Source organism: Aedes aegypti, chromosome 3 (genome assembly GCF_002204515.2).
Source record: "Aedes aegypti strain LVP_AGWG chromosome 3, AaegL5.0 Primary Assembly, whole genome shotgun sequence".
Lineage (NCBI taxonomy): Eukaryota > Metazoa > Arthropoda > Insecta > Diptera > Culicidae > Aedes > Aedes aegypti.
This window is the reverse complement of record NC_035109.1, coordinates 348,887,300-348,898,537: the sequence shown is the minus strand read 5'-3', so window position 1 is coordinate 348,898,537 and position 11,238 is coordinate 348,887,300. Positions and strand designations below refer to the sequence as shown.

Genomic DNA, 11,238 nt, shown 5'->3' with positions numbered 1-11,238 from the left:
ACAATAAAATTTCTAACAACCACAATCAAATATTTGAACCTCAACCATCTACTTCTTTCGATTTGCACTTTCCATCCTTGAATGATACTACTTCTCCTAAAAATATTCCAGGATTTCGTAAAATAGAGACTGATCCTACATCTAACAATAAAAATCAAAATTCAAACAATTTATCGGAAAACAAAGCTAAAGTAGATACTGATAACTCAATTTTGAACATTTTAGAAGAAATAGTAGAATTTTTAGGATTGAGTGATTTCTGGAAAAAAATAATTAAAATATTTTTACCTATTTTGGCTTCCTTTTTAAATAAATTGAATTCTTTTGGCCCTCTTTTGTCTTCATTTTTCTCTTCGTAATGGCTCAAATAAAAAATAATGATATGAATATTTTACAATGGAATTGTCGTAGTATTATTCCAAAAATTGATAGTTTAAAAGTTTTGATAAGCAGTTATAATATTGATTTGTTTTGTTTAAATGAAACTTGGTTAGTGTCATCAAAATTCTTCCATGTTTCTAAATTCAATGTTATTCGAAAAGATAGAGATTCTTCGTATGGAGGAGTTCTTATTGGAATTCGTGAAAATATAGAATTTAAATATTTAGATTTGTCAATACATTCACAAGTTGAATATATTGCTATTTCTGTTAAAAAAGAAAAGTGTGAGTTTTCAGTTATTTGCTTTTATATTCCTCCTAATACCACTTTTTCTTTATCGCAAATTAGAAGTATATTGAACGAAGTTCCTCCCCCATTTTATATATTAGGTGATTTCAATGCACATAATTTTGCTTGGGGTAGTGAGAAAACGGATGGTAGAGGTTCATTGATTATGGAACTAATTGATGACTTAAATTTACATATCCTCAATGATGGATCTTTTACTAGGATTGTTGTACCACCAAATCATCATTCGTGTATTGACTTATCTTTATGCTCTAATAGCTTGTCTATGAAATCTTCTTGGAAAACTATTGACGATCCTAATGGTAGTGATCATTTACCAATTTTAATTGAAATTCAAAATCCTGTCCAAGATAATTTTGTCCATGAATTTAATGCTCCTGACCTTTGTACAAATGTAAATTGGACAAAATTTTCTGATCTGGTATCTCTTTCGTTAATTAATATTGTTGAATTGTTATCTCCAATTGAAAATTACAATAATTTTTCAAAATTATTGATTGATTGTTTGCATAAATCTCAAAATAAAAAAAATAAGTCATGTTCTATTAGAAAAAATCGCACTTCTTTTTGGTGGGATAATGAATGTTCCATTGCTTTGAAAACTAAATCTGATGCTTTTAAATTATTTCGTCGATCAGGCTCCAGAAACAATTTCTTTCTATATCGTAAAGCTGAGGCACAATTCATAAGGCTAACTAAATCCAAAAAGAGAAATTATTGGAAAAATTTTGTTCAAAATTTAGATAAAGAAACTTCTTTATCTACCTTGTGGTCTGTTGCCAGAAATCTAAGAAATTATGATCCCACCATTCCTAATGTTTTAGAATATTCGGAAAAATGGATACATGAGTTTGCTTCAAAAATTTGTCCTGATTTTGTCCCACGTTCCATTAAATTTAAAAATAGTTCACTAAATTATTTTCCTGAACTTTGTGGTTCATTTTCATTAGCTGAGTTTAACTTAGCATTATCAATTACTAAAAATACTGCTCCAGGTATTGATAATATTAAATTTATTGTGTTAAAAAATTTACCGGATGATGGAAAACTCCATTTACTTTCAATATATAATGCTTTCCTAACTCAAAATATTATTCCTTATGAATGGCGTTTAATCAAAGTTATCAGTATTCTAAAGCCTGGTAGAGATCCGTCATCAGCTGATAGTAGGAGACCTATTAGTTTATTATCTTGTTTGCGTAAACTTTTGGAAAGAATGATTTTGAATCGTCTTGAATTGTGGGCCGAGAATAATAAAATTTTTTCATCTTCTCAATTTGGATTTAGGAGAGGTCGAGGTACTCGCGATTGTGTTTCACTATTAGCTTCACAAATTCAACTTTCATTCAATAAAAAACAGGACTTAGTTTCCACTTTTCTTGATGTTTCTGGAGCCTATGATTCTGTTCTAATCGATTTATTGTTCGAAAAGATGCATAATTTTAAAATTCCCAATATGATTTCTAATTTCTTATGTAATTTATTTTCTTTCAAAATTATGAACTTTTTTCACAATGGAGATTCAAAGTTCTTAAGATATAGCTATTTTGGACTTCCACAAGGTTCATGTTTAAGTCCATTTTTATACAATTTATTTACGAGTGATATGGCATCAATAATTCCAAATGGTTGCTATTTGCTTCAATTTGCTGATGATAATGTTATTTCTATCAGTGGCAAAAATAGAGAAGTCATTAGTCATTTTATGCAATGTGCCTTAAATAACATTGATTCATGGGCTCATGAAAACGGATTTTCATTTTCAGTTCAGAAAACTAAATATATCATATTTTCGAGAAAACATTCGAACATATCCATTAATTTGTATCTTGATGGAATCGAAATCGAACAAGTTGACGAATTTAAATATCTTGGTATATGGTTTGACTCTAAATTAAATTGGAACATTCATATTGAACAAATTCAAAAAACATGTTCGAAACGAATCAATTTTCTTCGTACTATTACAGGTACTTGGTGGGGTGCCAATCCATCTGACTTAATTACGCTTTACAAAACAACTATCCGTTCAGTCATGGAATATGGTTGTTTCACTTTTGGAAGTGCTGCACATACACATTTTGTCAAACTTGAAAAAATACAATTTCGTTGTTTGAGAATTTGTTTGAAACTTATGAATTCAACTCATACTCAATCAACAGAAGTACTCGCCGGTGTTGTACCACTTAAAATTCGTTTTCAAGAACTGAATTGTAAATTTTTGATTAATTGTCTCTCGAATAATCATCCAATTATTGATATTTTGAAGTCACTATTCGAAATTAACCCAACGAGCAGAATATTGGAATCTTACATTATTTGTTCAACTGAAAATGTTGCACCAATTTCATATAATAGTTTTTATAATTTTGAAATTAATATTCACACTTATCTACCTTTGATTGATTTCTCTCTATTCCATGAATTGCAACAAATTTCAAATCATCTATACTCTCATTTTGCCAATATTCTAATTATGCGTAAATTTGATGGAATCACTTCTGCACAATTTTATTTCACAGATGGATCCTTAGTTCAAGGCATCGCTGGATTTGGAATATACAATGAGTATGTGGCTCATTTTTTCAAATTAAAATCTCCATGTTCCATATTCATTGCAGAATTAATTGCTTTATATTTTGCTTGTAACTTGATAAAGGACTGCCCACCAAATATTTACATTGTATGTTCTGATAGCTTAAGTTGCCTTCGTGCTTTGGGTACCATATCTTTCAATTTTAAAACTCATCATGTTTTATTCATGTTGAAAAAGTTATTATTTGATTTACATTGTCAAGGATTTATAATTAAATTTTTGTGGATCCCTGCTCATTGTAGAATATATGGTAATGAACAGGCTGATTCATTGGCTAAATTTGGTGTTGTTCGGGGTATAATTTACGATCGTGATATTTTTCCTTCTGAATATTATCCTAAATTGAAAACACATTCCCTTGATAATTGGCAAACTTGTTGGAATTCCAGTAATAAAGGGAGATGGTGTTATTCAATTTGTCCAAAAGTCAGTAATTTTCCTTGGTTTAGGAATATACCAGCAACTAGAAATTTTATTTGTTTATTTTCACGACTCATTTCAAATCATTATATTTGTAATAGTCATTTATATCGTATCAATATTGTGGATTCTAATTTATGTGAATGTGGTGAATCTTATGAAGACATTGATCATATTGTCCTTCAATGTTCAAGGTTTATTTTACCAAGGACTACATTATTTAACACTTTGATGAATTACGGACATTCAATACCAGTATCTATTCGGGATATATTGGGTACGAAATGTTATCAAATACTTAAACTTTTATATAGTTTTTTGAATGAGATTTCATATACTATTTGATATTTCTGCTGGTGTGTGTGTTTTTTTTTTCTTGTTTTTATTTGCAGATATGAAGATGGACTCTTTTTTGGTAGACCCCCTCCCTCATCCCGTTTTGGAAGCCACCCCATACCCCATTACTTCACTTGGATCCATGTTGCAGTTTATGGCTCTGCTATGGTTAATTTTTACCGTATGAGCCTTTAGTTTTAATTTTTCTGTTATAACGTTATATGAAAAGATAAAGAGGTTTTGTGCCTCTTTGAGAAAGATTTCGAACAGATATCACTCAAAGGGGTTTTTCCCTCTTTCAAAATTTTGGTTAAATAAATAAATAAATAACTTCAGGCACCAAAACGGACTAATATATGATTTTTATAAATATTTTGGCATTAATAGTGTAACTTATGTGCAGTGAAGTGATCAAAATTGAGTATTAACGAGTTTTTGATTTTGAGTTTTGGGGGGCACGTGCCTCCTTTGTCTACGCCAACGCAGCCTGGTAGGTTTTTAAAATGAAAAAGCAGTCTTAAGCTTTTAAATTGGCAAATTGAGAAAAACAAAACCACACTGCTATTTTATTTGTTAAACAAAACGGTTGTGTGTTTTTATTTTTCTCAATTTGCCAATTTGAGCTCAGAAAACTTTTCAGTTTTGACATTTGCTCCATTTTTGCTTGGGCCTTGACATAGATAACCTAGATAAATCTGAAATATTGCGACACATCATAGCAAATAATGTGGCAGTCAGCGACAGAAAAGAGTCTATTTCAAATCCGTACCAAGTTCGCACTGATAACGGTATTGCTGTGTGCATTTGAAATGCAAATATCAAATGCGGGAACACCAAACGCGGTAAGATTTTTCATAAGAAATGCGATGTCAAAGATAGATTTATCTTGCTAGCGCGGTGGTGATTTATTTAATCGTTGCTAGGTGTCCTTTGATTGTTTTGTGTAACCGCATTTGGAGGACGTTTAGTCAAGATTTGCTTCTCAAATGCCAACAGTAATAACTAGGTGGTGAATCATTGCTATAGTGTTTTCAATGCTGCAGGGTAGGGTGGTCCATGAAAAATTGACATTTACTCCATAAGTTTGTTATTTAAAAAGCTATCAAAATTACATCTTCTACAAAGTTTTATAACGCGCATTCTGGTTAAAGTATTGAGTGGTTCTAATCATTAGTTTATGAGATATGACCAATTTTATTTTTATTCTATTTTTTTTAATAAAGATCTTTTTGACCGTAAGGATTTTTCAGGTCTGAATCAATTATTAATTGATTAATTGTTATATTTTCATATCTACTTTTTGAGTGCGTTTGCTGAAACGTTCAATCCATTTCTCGAAATCGTCTGGGCTGGGGCTGGCTCGGGTTCCGAATCCGTAAGATGCACACTGCTAACCGTATCCATATCGTAACCACTATAACTTGCACTAGTTGCGGCAGCTGTCGGCTTCCGACCTGTTCTCTTTGCCGGTGGTGATTTGCTCTCCTGTGAGCTTAGATTGCGAACATTCCTTTTCGGCTGCTGGGGCTCTTTCGTTGCTTTATTTTGCTGTAACATTTCATCTAGAACTATCGAGTTCTGCGGGATTTGTGGGGAAGAAGAAATTTCTGCAACCGTCGTTGACATCGTGTGCTGCTCGTCAGGCACAGACATACTGGTTAGAAGAGCATATTTCAGCTTAAATATTGAACATCACCGCAAAGTTCTAAACATAATTTGTTCGAAAACTGTTCGATTGAATATTTTTCAGACTAATACTTATATATGTACTGTTTAGACTCATATTCCAAACACTTACTTGAAATGCATCGAATAGGCAAATATCAGCCGACATTTTTGAAATTTAAAACAACTCCCCCGGCTGCTAATTTATTTTCAAGCGTCGTTAACCTTATTGGATTAACTGTTATTTTTGTAGGTATGTGAAATAATCAAACATCAGCTTCTATATACTGTATAGATCGCTCCCCGCCAGTTCCCGTCGAGATATCTTGTTTCTACGTGCCTTCAAGATTAAGGAATCGGTATAAGAAGGTTCCTCTTGCCCAAACGTTTGTTTTTTTTAATAGCAGAGAGGCCGAAAATGTATAAAAAACAGCAATGTTGCTAGATTTATTTTTTGGAGAATCAAAATATTGTGACTATGCCAAAAATGAAGTGTTCAACCGTGAATCATGCCCCAAAACACTTTTGATGGCTAAAAATAGTAAAATATTGAGAATGTGGAATTTCTGTCACAATTTTTGTGATCTGGACCACTGTGCGTCATGCAGAATGGATGATGAGTCATCGGAATCGCGGGACTGATCTTGGTACCTAGCCAGTTTCTGTATAACTTACGCTATCGGGGGAGTTTTCCGTCGGAGTCGTCTAGGTCCAGGGGACTATCCGGGTAGTCTGTAAAGATGCACCGGAAAACAGTTGTCGCGGAACTATGAACTGGAAATCACTCTCTACGGGTATCACATGGCCGACCTCGGCATGTATCCGGTTTTCATCGGTTCGGAAAATCTTCTTCAGTTGCGGAATATTTTGAGTAGTACCAAGCGTTCTAACGGTTTATGTCATCAAAGCTCAAGTGAAGCTGAAGCCATCCTCTCGCATTCGCTAGACTGACTCCGGTACTCTACCGGCTAGCAACGTAGGAAGAGCAATGCGTAATATCATCGGTTGCACTGGGGAACACTTAATCAGACTAGACTCTTTACATCATCAGGAACTATGCCCAATAATATCAACTTTGGGTCGACACAGGCACAGGCACCTTTGTGAACCGATATACATCCTTCAACCGGAATCTCTTAAACTCATAGCATACGCGGTGACAAAAGCAAAAGGCGAAGAAAAGCCTTAGCGACACGTGCTAGTCCTATGATTTATCAAACTCTTTGTAATCTAATATACCAAGCATGAGATGAGAACTTAAAAATTCAATTTCGATAAAATTTATTTGAAATAGCACGAAAAATTCAGATAAAATCGATTTTTTTAAATATGTTTGCAGCCTTCGTGCAAAATTATTCGTTTCTCTTATATGGCGAGATAAAATACTTTTCTGAAGCACAAAAAAAAATCCAAAAACAGGACAAAAACGTGTTCCGCAGTGTGATCTACAATATTGAATTCATATATGCAAAGTGCCAGGTCCTTCAATAGCGATTGAATGCCATAGTGGTGCCTGAATAGATTTCGGTGTCTGTAGAAATTAAGTCATTTTAGATGCAACACTCCTTTTATACGCATTCCTGTAAAACGGAATCTTCAAGAGCCAATTGTATAAATTTGGTGGTAATCAAAAGATTACCTATGTGTTATTCAGAAGCAAAAACAGAAACAACATATCAAGTAGTTTATTTCAAAAATTTGGTTGTTCTTGATTCAAACAAAATCTAAGCTATCAACGTCGAATCAAACTATTATTATACAGTTAACTCTCCCTTACTCGATATTCCGTATCTAGATATCGAGTTAGAGAACCTTAGTAAAAGTTGGTTTTCATGGCTAACTCAATGGTCCCTTGGATCGCAGTTGCACTGGTTTTGTGTTCTGTAACTCGATACCTCCCTGACTCGATGGTCTGCCTCCGATACCTCCCTGACGCGACTATACTGCGACCAATATTTGATCTATTGTAGTATATCCCGTGTCCTTTGTGTAGTGCATGTCGTGTTACTTTGTCACTATCGAGAAGTGATAAAGTATTCGGTTTTTTTTGTCATTCCTAACTTGATCACAGGAAAGGATTCTAATCGAAAGGTTCCGCTTTTTAAACCCTTCGAAGGGTGTGGTGGGTACACTCTCCGCAGGCGCGCCCCTTTATCAGTCAAAATCGGATCCCTTGATAAAGTCGGGGAGTGACACCGATATTGTCCATGCATCAGAATACTAGTCCTTACTTCTTCAAACTAGAGAACAATAAATAAAAGATTAGAAAACAACTTGTTGATTTCGACTCATTTTTATCCTTGTCTCAAGGTCATTCTCGGCTACTGGAAAACCGAGACTTGTCACTTTTAACAAGGTTTAAAATATAACAAGGACTAATAGTGTTCCTTTGATTACTATAGCATCCTGTTCTCTTCATTTGAAGCAGTCAGGACTAGGGTTCATTGGTAGATCTTTACCCCATAACGCACCACGAAAAGGTGATCTACCCGCGTTATGGGAGAGATATTGCTTAGAACCGACAAAGATGGAGTTCTTCAATAGCAGCATACACATATTGGAAAGTATTAGACAATCCTTCGCCAACCTTGGAAAAACCCTACCTGTACTAATCATTTGAATCAACCAGAACCATTATTTCTCCCCCGTTCATAAGCCAGATCCTTATCGATTCATTCGTTAAGTACCATAGCGAAAAATAATTCACTTACCTATGTCCATCGCATGCCTGGGCGCCAAATGACAACGACGCAAAAAAAAACACCGAAGAATATTCATTAGGGTGGAATAAATTAACGCCTATCTTCGGGCCGAAGGTGTGACAAAAAATTTACGAAAGATCCCTCATTAGCATTTTTACCCCCCACGTTCACTGGTGACTTCGAGAGGAAAAAAAAACTCGCCGGAAAATGCATAATTTATTCGCTCCGTATCAGAACGTGACTAATTGATAAGATTGGTGACTGCGGTGCGGTCAATTAGAAATATGGATGAGTAACAAGATGATTTTCGGCAAGAGGCGTGCACCTTTATAAAGGATTACGGTGGGATTGATGAAGACCATTTCAATTGAGTAATTGCATCGTGGTGGAGTGATTTCGAGATGGGCGATACGGGTCAGTCGGATTTTCAGAAACGCAATAAGAAAAAGATAGCTCTTGATCGATTGAATAATGCATGTGATGTGAAGGAAACTTGGTTTGCGTTTGTCAAGGATTCGTCGTTTCTTGCTCTGAAGTATGTCTTGAACAAAAAACTACATTGGCTAGAGAGATTGTTCTGGTTGGTTATTATCTTAGTCGGTGCATCGTTGTGTGGCTTTGGGATACTTCTTAGTGCTAAGAAATTTAGCGGCCACATGGTACAGATTGTTCCAGATGATGAACCATCACCAATTTGGAGTGTTCCGTTTCCAGCAGTGACTATTTGCGGGATGGAAATCGAAGGAGAGAAATCGGAGCCCTTGAAAAGTTTTTGCGAGAAGGCTTGTTGGGGCGAACAATGCGCTTGCTGTAAAGCGTTGTTCACGAAAACACGTACAGAACTCGGAAGTTGTTACACTTTCAACAATCTGGCTGCCAAAGATCTGTTCAATACAAAAGGGTAAGTTTAGCATACAGTATTGGATAAAACTTTATCCACTAAAAATGTTCATATTGTTGTATTCATTAAATTCCATATTGCTGTTATGATTTTACAACACAATAATACGTATAATGCAATTTCACTAATAATTTAAAAAAAACTTTTTTTTTTATTGAGAAACCAGACAATAAGATATTTATTTTACTGCAGGATGACAAAAGATGCACAATTATCTAATGCATCAATTTCCAGCGAGAACTGGGATGTGCAAGCTGGATACAAAAGTTTTGATTCGTCAAGTAAATACTACCCAAGACGAGTAATGGATTTATCACATGACTATGAACTAATGGTTAGATTCAGAATCGTTGAAAATAGTTCAGTCCACAGCCATGGAAATCAATCGTCAATCAAAGTGGATCTTCACAATCCAGCAGATTACCCGTTCAAAACCGAGAATGCTATTCTGGCAGAACCTGGACAATCTTTCAAGATAGCAGTTCACCCAAAAGTCAGGACTGGTCGACGATATTTGAAATTTAGCTGTCCGCAATCGTATGACCTCATTTTCGTGTACTTTTTGTAATGAATTGTTGTTAAGATAGCAGTTCACCCAAAAGTCAGGACTGGTCGACGATATTTGAAATTTAGCTGTCCGCAATCGTATGACCTCATTTTCGTGTACTTTTTGTAATGAATTGTTGTTAATATGAATTACTTTATTTTCAGCATAAACTGCTGTTATGGAGATCAATGTCAGCTACAATTCTTCCGGATCTACTCTCAGCAGAATTGCGAGTTGGAATGCCGCACCAAGTATATGATGGAGACACGAAATTGCGTTCTGTCATATATGCCACGTAATGCTGGAGTTTCCCTATGCAATGAAAGTACTTCCATTTCACAGGATCAACTGCAGAAAGAAATAACCCTCGCAGCGAGAATCAACAATATTCCACCGTCCAAGTATTTTGTAAAAACCTGCAACTGCCTGCCCAGCTGTAATGAAATCCGGTACAAAAGTGTCGTAACAAAAAGCCGTTCGAATGGAACCAATAATTCCGAGGTGATTATTCATTTCGATAAAGATCATTTCTTTGGATCCAAAATAACGATTCGATATGGAATCATAGACTTCTTCTCCACTATTGGAGGATTATTATCATTGTTTCTCGGAATCTCTTTCATAACAATAATTGAAATACTGTATTATTGCACTCTGAGACCATTTTTCATATCATAAATGTTAAAATAACCACAACAACTACGGATTGTCTTTAAAACTGTCATTACCATTCTATTCCGCAAAAAAGACAGCTGAATAAAAATTACGTTACCATCCTCTGCTTTTCGAAACCACAAACAAAAGAAAGCCACTTTCCCATCCCTCCGAAATCCTTTCAAGAAAAATCGACTTCTCACATCCCATCACAGCATCTTGAGAGAGTGATCCGGTTGTCGTAAAACCGATTTGAATTTGTGCCAACACTTCCTTTGCCACAGTCACGCAAATCCATTTCCAATACCACCACGGATTGGTGCGGGAAAACTGGGTTGTAAAAATATTGAGAATGCCTTCAAGATTTCCTAGTTTTATGCAAACACAACCGATGTGGGACAAGACGTGTGGGAGGAAGTGGAGAGTTGATCGGAAAATGCGAAAATACCCCTAAGTGCAGGAACCTGTTGAGATTTGAAAATCCCACAGCGATCCCTTCAGAGCACCGTCGTCGTCGTCGTTGTCCTATTCTGTGTGCTCATCGTCGTCATTCCCATCATCATCATCTTCATCGTCTTCCTTGTAGCAAACGGTTTTAGGTGCCAGTTTGTCTTGCAAGATGGTGATGTTCCATAATTTGAAACCATAAATAAATATGTGTGTGGGCAAGATCCTACATCAGCACATACGTTTCCATTAGCTAACTTATGCTGATTTGTGTTCCGGG

At 35.2% G+C, this 11,238-nt stretch overlaps 1 long non-coding RNA gene across 1 annotated transcript; it reads left to right on the top strand.

The window, feature by feature from the left end:
* Positions 1-8,700: 8,700 nt before the first annotated feature.
* On the top strand, positions 8,701-10,618 carry LOC5578095. Its single transcript, XR_002501833.1, has 3 exons — positions 8,701-9,310; positions 9,503-9,955; positions 10,022-10,618. It is a non-coding gene; the product is annotated as an uncharacterized LOC5578095 (long non-coding RNA).
* Positions 10,619-11,238: the final 620 nt, after the last annotated feature.